General features: G+C 36.1%; 1 long non-coding RNA gene across 1 annotated transcript; it reads right to left on the reverse strand.

Annotated features, from left to right (window-relative positions):
- Nucleotides 1-1,183: 1,183 nt before the first annotated feature.
- Nucleotides 1,184-9,060, reverse strand: LOC116405890. Its single transcript, XR_004218970.1, has 3 exons — nt 9,016-9,060; nt 1,397-1,455; nt 1,184-1,291 (listed from the first exon to the last, which is right to left on the reverse strand). It is a non-coding gene; the product is annotated as an uncharacterized LOC116405890 (long non-coding RNA).
- Between the last annotated feature and the right edge of the window lie 363 nt (nt 9,061-9,423).

The raw sequence follows: 9,423 nt of genomic DNA on the forward strand, positions 1-9,423 counted from the left end.
CACCTAAATTTTCAAGCATAATGAATTTGCCAAATGAGAGAAAAAAATTATGTTATATACTACAAGGAAATTGCAAGAATTCACCCTAATAAAAAATATTAACAAATTCTTGTTCTAGTCCCTAAAATTTCCATCTTTTTCAACTTCAAATGCTTCCTATGAGATATATTCCAATCACATATAGCAGAAATGACCGATGAGTATTGAATAAATGAATATTAATTGATAAAATAATTTACAAAATACTAAAACCGTTAGTTCGCTACGTTTTGGAAGCTCGATGACTAAAATGGATGTTTTGAAAGTTCTAAGGCTAAAATGGAATTTAAATCAACATAATAGTAAGTTCAAGATCAAGACAAGCTAAACAATAAAATGTTGCGAGCAGAAAACAATCTAATCATAATTAGAGAAACATGGATGTATGTATTTGTACACCAAATCACAAAAAAATAATAACTCCAGATTTCGATCTAGAGACAATTAAAACTTGAACAAATTTGATAATTAAAGAAACACGGAGATGGCCATATGACCCTTGTGCATAGACTTTTTACATTACATGCTCAATTCCTAGGATCAAAACAAATAAATATTAAAGACTTAAGAAGCACATACACTCAGTTTGTCTAGTCTATCAATAAACAATATGTATGGAACACCGGAGAAGCAACGTGTTGAACACTAGTTAGTACACTAGATGTGTTAGACAACAAGTATTCCAATGCAATAAAGGTCAAGATTGGCGTTAACACACATATTAAACTCTTGCTTTGAATAAGTTTTGAGTGAAGGATGAGCTTATTTTTAAGCATATAAATACATAAACTTATTGACTTTGAATTTCTATATAAATATGATACATACTTTTTAAATTATATATATTAAAACTGTGTTCTAGCACTATCCTATATTTTTTAGAAAAAAATGACACGTCACCATGTCTATAATTTTGACCCATGTCTAGAATTCGTATACGTGCTTGTTTGTTGAGAACTTCATGTCTTCATTTAGATGGGAGGATAGCCATATTTATAGTGTTGTATGTGTAAAATAGAGAACCAAACCTAGTACTCGAGATTTGTACAATAACAGAGAACTTACATTCCACCGGCTGACTTGACTATCAGGGATAGAGTTTTAGGTGCGTGGTTGAGCGTGAGATGATATGCAAACATCATACCCTTCAATAAAGCTCAAAACATGCTTTTGCCTTGAGAACTGCAGCTTTTTAGGCTGGCTCGATACTTCGATATGTAGTCATCATCATTTAGTATGTAAGGCAACTCGTCTGCAGATCAATAAGGAATTAATCAATCACAAAAATTAGGTAGGATGAAAAATAAGTGGCAGAAAATACATTACGCTTTGATACTAGCAAGCCATTCGAACATACCAACAAATCTGCCTTCCCGGTAGCTTTCCTTTAACCAACTGGAGGAGACAATCCAAGCTCTGAGTAATTTGCAATTAACTTGCAATTTTAGTAAACAAGATATAGTAAAATATGAGCAAGAGCACACTGAAACGCTTGAAGCCACATGGTAATGCATATGCTCGATAATCATTGAGAACAATAACAGGAGAAAATAAAGTTAAGAACAGTAGCTTGAAGAACAAAAAACAATCTACAACATAAAATCTTCAAAAACACATTGCTTAAAATCAAGTTTACTAATATAAAAGGTAAGATATTACGTTCCACTCTCCACACTATTGAAGTTCAACATTTCACATGAAACAAATGAAATACTACTCCCAAATATAACTGAAAAAAGCATAATTGGGTAAAGAAAAAGCATAGAGAAATGCAAAAGAATCCTTGGCTTTGATATATTGAAAGGTAAAAAATATCAACCATAGATGTCCGGGAGAAGAACTCCTACAAATACACTTAACGCAGATTATCATTCGCTAACATGAGACCTTCTAGAGGAATTCTGTTAGGATACTTCCTAACAAGAACAAGATCTTAATTTATTATAATGAACTATAAGAAAATACAAGATAAAACCAAGTATAAGGCACTTGGAACCTCCCTCTTGAGTACTCTCACCCAAGCCCTAGATCACTTCCCAGAATTCTCCCCTCACTTCTAAGTATCTAACATTACCCGATCCTTCAAAACACCTTGTCCTCAAGGTGAGCTTACAAACATGATCAAGGCCCCCTTTTCTTTTTTTCTCTTTTTAATTGCAAACAATCCCCAACATTCTGCTCTTGAATGTTGAAAAAGAAATCCTCCCCTTCGGCTTTGGAAAACTCTCGATTCCAATAAGGTCCATTGACTTCAGCCCACAAAGCAGCCCAATGTACTTGAATTTTCCTTTTCCAAAACACATTGTCTTAGTTAACCCTTTGCATATCACCAACAAGTGTTTAATTTTCAAACTCTTCATCTCTAGTGGGCTAGGCCATAATCAAAGTGTTGCGTCAAGACCAAAATCATACTGCCGCCGGTTTCATTCCTAGGACCCACCTACATACAAGTTTTTCTTCCCTCCTATTTTTGGAACTCTCCACCCACTTCATCTACAAAATGATGTGCCCCAATGTTTTATTTAGAATAAGTTGAAGCTCATTTAGAGTAAGTTGAAGCCCACTTGAAATAGTAAAACCCAAGATTGTTCCTTTTGTCCTAATCCTCTGTCCTACCAATTTCTACCACGCCATTGGCACCATCATGTGTGCAACAACTTCTTCCTCGTCACGTGATTCACCCCTATTCCAGACCACCTTCTCGAGCCTCTGTAGACCGATAACTATCGGCTTCTTCTTTCTCCATTGCAACCAGCCATTTTGTGTTTCTTTTAGCAACAAATTTTTCTTCACTCGAGTCTTCATTTCGAGCCTCACAGGTAATCCTCGTCGACCTTCCTCTATAGTTTCTTCTTGGTCACTCTTTGCCATCCTCTTCACCTTCGTTGTATAACCGTTGCAATCACGTTTTCCTCGATTCTTCTATGGATTCAGATCCTTCTTGAAATCCATCAATTTATGGACCTGAAGATTCCAATCCGTTCTAAATAAACACAATCCAGATCAGTGCCACTGAACACAGGCATTTCAACCTTCTTGAATTTGCTATGATCGTTCGAGTTTTCATCCCTTTCAAACTTGTTTGTTTTACCTTCTACCTTGATTTCCTTCAATGTCTTACCTCCACCTTCGATTATACTCTCAATCGTTGGTCCTTTGCTCGACGATCCTTCCATTCTTTCGGAGATCGTCAAATTATCCTTCTGCTATTCCTTCGATGCATTTAGCAACCGTTCTTGTTTTTCCAACTAGATGACCAGTCTTTCGATGCTTTTTGGCAAGCATAACAAGTTTTCTTCAATTGCCAGCAACTTGTGTAACTCCACTTGTATCCCGAGATTTCCTTATCAGAGGTCTCCAACTTCTCTTTGATCCGTTTTTGTGCTGCTCTATCATTCTCCCAAGTAAAAACGCTCTGATACCAATTTGTTAAGATACTGTAAATATACGGCAATGTATCTTACTTTATTGAATTACCTCAATGAATTACAGTATAGAGAATAAAAAATCACTCACATCTACTTCCTAAAGGCACACTCCAGTGAGGATCACAACAAAGAACAAGAAAAACTAAGAACAAACCGCAACCATGAAAATGACCAAAACAAACAATAAAAAGAACTTGACTTGGACCCTCTACTTCTCCCGAGCACGAAAGACGGCAGCCTCTACTTCTTTGGAATATTTTGTCCCCTTTCTCCCTCCTCTTTCCTCCATTTTATTTTGCTTTACTAACAAACTAATGGGAAAGATCTCCTCCGATATTCTCTCCTCCTATAATCTCTCATATATTCTTGTGTGGGTCAATATTACCCTTTTTAATTCTCCTACTGTACTTAAATAATATTGGAGACATATACTTCCTAACAAGAACAAGATCTGAATTTATTATAATGTAACTATAAGAAAATACAAGATAAAACCAAGTATAAAGCACTTGGAACCCTCCCTCTTGAGTACTCTCACCCAAACCTTATATCACTCCCCAGAATTCTCCCCACTTACCCTCCCTCCATTTATAATAACATGTAACCACCCTAGTTACCACACTTACATAATAACTACTAGTAACCACACTTACACAATAACTACTAGTAACTTCCTAAATATCTAATTACCCTTATACCCCAACCCTATACTAATCTAGGTATCTAACAAATTCCATAACATAATGTATTAGGGGAAGAAGGAAATCGAGGATAAAAACACTAGCTAGCCAACAAATATCTTTCATTAGTGAGCTTGAGCCATTTTACACGTAAAATGGGAAAAGTAAGCCTGAAACCCAAATTAGCCTAATGGTTGTCTTAACAACCACTACCCACCATCACGATAGAAACAACTGAAAAGGAAGAGCATGATACAATCCAACTCAAACATAAGAATTGATTTTGATGTTTAACTAAAAGTAAATAGGCAGTAGAATAAGAAACTATGCCCTTTTAGATCTAGAAGGTTCACAGCAATTTCCAGCCTAAGCACAACTACGAGGCAATGGAAGAATAACGGCAAAGGCCTTGTGTGCATGGAATCGCTAACTTTGGTGCAAATGAGATGATTATCGGTATTCAAAGGCCAAAAGGACACATAGAAGAGTGTTCGTCTAAGGTTGCAAGAGAGCAATACAAAAGTTTAGAGTTTTCCGCACTTTTCCTGTAATGGCATGAGCGCTTGTACTCCCATCAGCAGTGAGAGAACCACCAAGTTCCTCAATCATCTAAATCATAAAACAACTGCACATTAGAGCAGTCACAATTTGGAATAAAAAGAACTTTTTATTGTTAGAATCTTAGAATATTTATGAAAAGTTTATGGGAATATTTTTCTTAATTCCTAAATATTTTCCTTTTTTATTCCTCTGTATATTCTATTTATTCTCCCTTGTACCTATTGTATTTTTCATCAGAAAATAATAAGAAGAAAAATATAGTGGTTTTTCTCCTGGTACACAGGTTTCCACGTAAAGTTGTGTGTTTGTTTGTCTCCCTTTCAATATGGTATCCGAGCAGGTGGTCCAAGAAGGTCTCGTGTTCAAGCCTCGTATTTTCGTTTCCTCCCCAATTAAAATCCATTTCCAGTTGTTGGGCCTTTCAAATATTTCAAGCCCACAAGTGAGGAGAGTGTTGGTGATATATAATTGAATTTTCTTTCTTTTTTTAAAAAAGGATACGAGTCTCACTATTATTAATATAAAGAAAGAGACAAAGCTCAATGTACATGAGGATTATACAAAGAGCAAAAGGGGAGAGGGAAGATCAACAGGCGCATCCGGGCATCACAAACTAGGTTGACACCCCCTTAGTGCCCTCAAAACATCCAAAAAGCGACAACACAAGATCAAAACAAAAAGCCACAAAAACAAAGACAAACAAAATGATAAAAAGAATCTTTCCAAAGCAAAATCATAATCAAAGGCAGCATGCTGAGAACAAAGAAGAATAAGCCTTGATTGGTTGAGCAAAAACTGTTTGAAGCAGAGGGCTGATCCGAAAGTCCTGATCATCAAAGACTTCAAAGTGGGGATGCTGTAAAGGCTGGCCAATATAACACAATATCCTACGTCGAAGATCTTCTTTTGCATTACATTTTCTAAAATTTCCAATCCACTCTGTTAAAGGCCTTTTCAAGGTCTAATTTAATGATCCATCTTTTCTTTTTTCGGATAATATATACCTCCAAAGTTTCTTTTGCTATTAAAATAGGATCCAAGATTTGGCACTCTTCCAGAAAGCCACATTGTAATGGAGAAATATCTTAGGATTCTAACAATAAAACACAAAATATCCTAACCAAATGGCTAAACAGAGGCAGCACTCTGTAATTCTTTATTTATGTAAAAGCCAAAACACATTCAACAATAGTAGATATGAAAAATAAAGGAAGAACAACATAGAAAACTTACCCAGCTCCTTTATACAGGGCTGGATACCCTCAGGCTACAGCAGCCTTTACTCTCCTTGAAATAACCAAAAAAGACCTAGCCTCCCCTACCCCAACATTACATGTTTATACCTCTCTCTCTCATCCCTCCTAGTGGGCCCCACCTGCACGATCCTCTCCCATTATTCTCTCATCATTGGTTGCTAAGGAATTTCCCTTTCTACCCTTCCTTTTATAGGTATAGATAATAGGAGGTCTTACAAAGTAATACCTGGCCTGGCTTTCTTTAATCTTTCTGCGAGAACCTTTCCAAACAACTTATAAATTAATGTTGAAACAACTTATAAGCCACACTGTAATGACCTTCCTTCTCTTGACCGAACTTCAATAATCGACAACTTATATTTATCCACATAATCAGCAAAACTCTTAATCTGCCACTAGCTTCAAACAAAGACCCAGCCAATTCCTTTTGAACTCCATAGTGCCTTTATAATACAACTGGCAATCTCTTCTCTTTTGGTCCCCGGAATCAATGCTCTATCTGGATTAGCTTTCTTCAAAAGATTTTTAATAGCCAATTGTTTCGAATGGCCCATGAATCCTCTAGTGTTCCATGATATAATCTTCATCTTTGCAACCTCTGCCTTATATCAATTCAATTTCACATGCTGCCAAGAAAGGAACCAACTCTTGAGGGGAAGGATACTTGCTGACCTGCACAAAATTTCTTTTTATGGGGAGGAAAACAATTTAATAAAATCTGGACCGAGAGAGTCACTGTCCTCTTGTTTCTCTGTCTCTGATTGAATTATTTCTTCCTCAACTGGTTCAAATTCTGCACTACTTACACTGGTGACTGATTAAACTTCCATGAATTCATCTTCTAGGCTCTCAACTTTTTTGAGACAAGAAGTATCTTGCACAAAATTAAAGAATGAACCAGAAAGTTTGGAGGAGGATTGAGAAAATTTATTACTTAAGGAGGAAGGCAGTACTGACCTTTTGCCAACTGAATTTGGAATTTGTATCTTCACACAACTTTCCTCTAATAAATCAGAATTAGCCAAGCTCATCCAAATGTTGCGAAAAGAAGTTCTCCCTTTGGTATAGGTCTTGAGGTGCTTAGAAAAATTTCTGGCATGAAATGGAATAGCTTTCATTGCAGATGATATTTTAGTCTTGGAGAGGCTGGTAATTTTGGTTGAGAGCTGAAAACAGGAGATGGCCCGCAAGTGAAGTTCCTTGATGGAGGAGAGGACTCTGATTCTTCCTCCAATTCGTCAGAATACCAAAAGCCATTGGAATTCTGATTAATAAAATTCTTGGGGCCTACCATCTGTGTGTCAGCTTTTAAAATGTCTGCAGATACATTAAGTTTGAAAAAATCTGGTTGGGGAGGGCTAGGTGAGCTGTTTTTTGAGATAATAAAATGTCGGTTGGCTGCCTTTTCTTTTGAGGTCTGTTTTTCTCTCTTTTCTATTGAAGTCTTTTCCCCTTCTAAGTACGTGGAGATCCCAGCTATACCCAAATTTGAATTTTTCCTTCTGAAAATTATTTTTTTCGGCGAGGATTCAAGGGCTGAAACTCTTTCCGGTCGAACAAGGTTTTCTTCTTCATCACCCAACTTCCTAAGTGCTTCGAAAGGATTTCTTGAGATGGATGGGGCATTCTGTTTGAGAAAATTCAGGTATCTGGGAGACCATCACTTTGGAGCCCTTCATCTAAAATCACTGAATTTATTCTACATAAATCAATAGGATTGGAAAAATCACTTTGAAATAGATCAGATTGGATTATTACAGGAGCTTATAAGGGTTCAAAATCCCCAAAATTAAGGGAAAAATTTCCTCAGTTCTCACTCTTTAATTCTATAGTTGCTGGTAAGAATCCGCAAAGATTTTTCCGAACTTTAATTCTTGCTTCAGAGAACTTGATCAGATTGAGTGTTTCTAAGATTATACTCTCTAGTCCACCAAAGTAGCTTAAGCTTAAGGCTATAATTGAATTTTCTTTCAACCACCAGCTTAAACTTTTTGGTGAATCGGTGGTTTAATATTTATATTAATATTTTATAAAAAAATGTACACAGCTAATGCCATATAAAATAAATAAAGAAATACTATAAAATCTACATCCATAAAATATGCATGTGAACACATATCAGAAGATGGATATTTGTAAGTTAGAAAGACGATAACAAAATGTCATAATTAAACAACACATTAATATTATGGGTAGTTTCAAGCTTCATTTGTCTATTCTAGGTAGGGATATTGAATAACTCTTAAAAATAATATAAAGATTGAATCCCTAAACTTCATGTGCTTGCTAGTATACAACCTAAAAGTTCAACAGTTAAAGAAACTGATTAATCATTTTTGGCAGGATGTCAGATTCGCCTTTCGAAATCCTACATGAGTAGAGCCAGCCAAATAAGCCCAAGATATGCCTCTTAAGGAATATGGAGAAGTTCAATGACTGGGTATGTATATGATAAGCCTTAACCTCAATTTTATTTATCAATAATGGAGGGAAGGAATCAGAAGCTTCTCTAGCTCTCCCAATTATTCTAAGAAACCTGATACAAGCTATGCCAAAACATACCCTCCCCAAACAATCATAATAGCATTTATATGAAAGCATAAAAGACTCATGGCTCCCTTAACTAGCAACATTCAGACCAACAAATACAGCTTCCCATCCTCCTCACCTGAATCCTTTCTTGTGCCTACGGGTGTACACCTTCACTACCATGGGCCTATCAGTATTTAGAGATCGTAGAGGCTGTATGAGCCAAGGAGTTGGAAGAGTAGGATTAGGGAAGTGTGGAGTTTTCCGCTCTTTGTTTGGCCAAAAGTGTTTGTGGACTCCCGACAAGAAAATTTCAATTTTATGCCTTATTGACTTCGTATGTCCTAGGCCCTAAGAGTTCAAAACTTTCTAGATTTCACAACTTCTTGGACCACTCCTTCTGTCAAACACCCCTTTAAAGAATACTAAGCCAAGGATATAAAACTTCAATACCATCAATAGAAAATCTCAAAAGAAACATGATTGATGAATATTTTAGAAGACTATAAATTGGTACCGTACCTTCATGAGCTGAGTTTTCTTAGTTTCGTTTGCAATGTTCATCAACATAATTTTAAATGATTTTCCTAATGTGTTCTCTTCAGAATTGAGGTCCTCTGATGCCACATTTACACTTCCAAATTCTTGATAGAAATTTTGTGTACACTGATTGGTTGGATTTTTAGGATAAATACTTGATAAAATCTCATGCTTTGAATTGGCTAAAGAGCATCCTTGAGAGCAGGTATCGTATACATCACTTTTAGCTGTCATACTAGCTTCATGTTGTTCTCTATTTCTGCAAAAGAAACCGGACCGTTGCTGTCATGCACTGCATCCTGGTTTAAATAAACCGTTCTGAGATAATTAAGCAACATATGGAGAATAATTTAAATTGTACTATCTTGTGGAACAAAACCTGAATTACAC

Source organism: Cucumis sativus, unplaced genomic scaffold, assembly GCF_000004075.3.
Source record: "Cucumis sativus cultivar 9930 unplaced genomic scaffold, Cucumber_9930_V3 scaffold41, whole genome shotgun sequence".
NCBI classification, from domain to species: domain Eukaryota; kingdom Viridiplantae; phylum Streptophyta; class Magnoliopsida; order Cucurbitales; family Cucurbitaceae; genus Cucumis; species Cucumis sativus.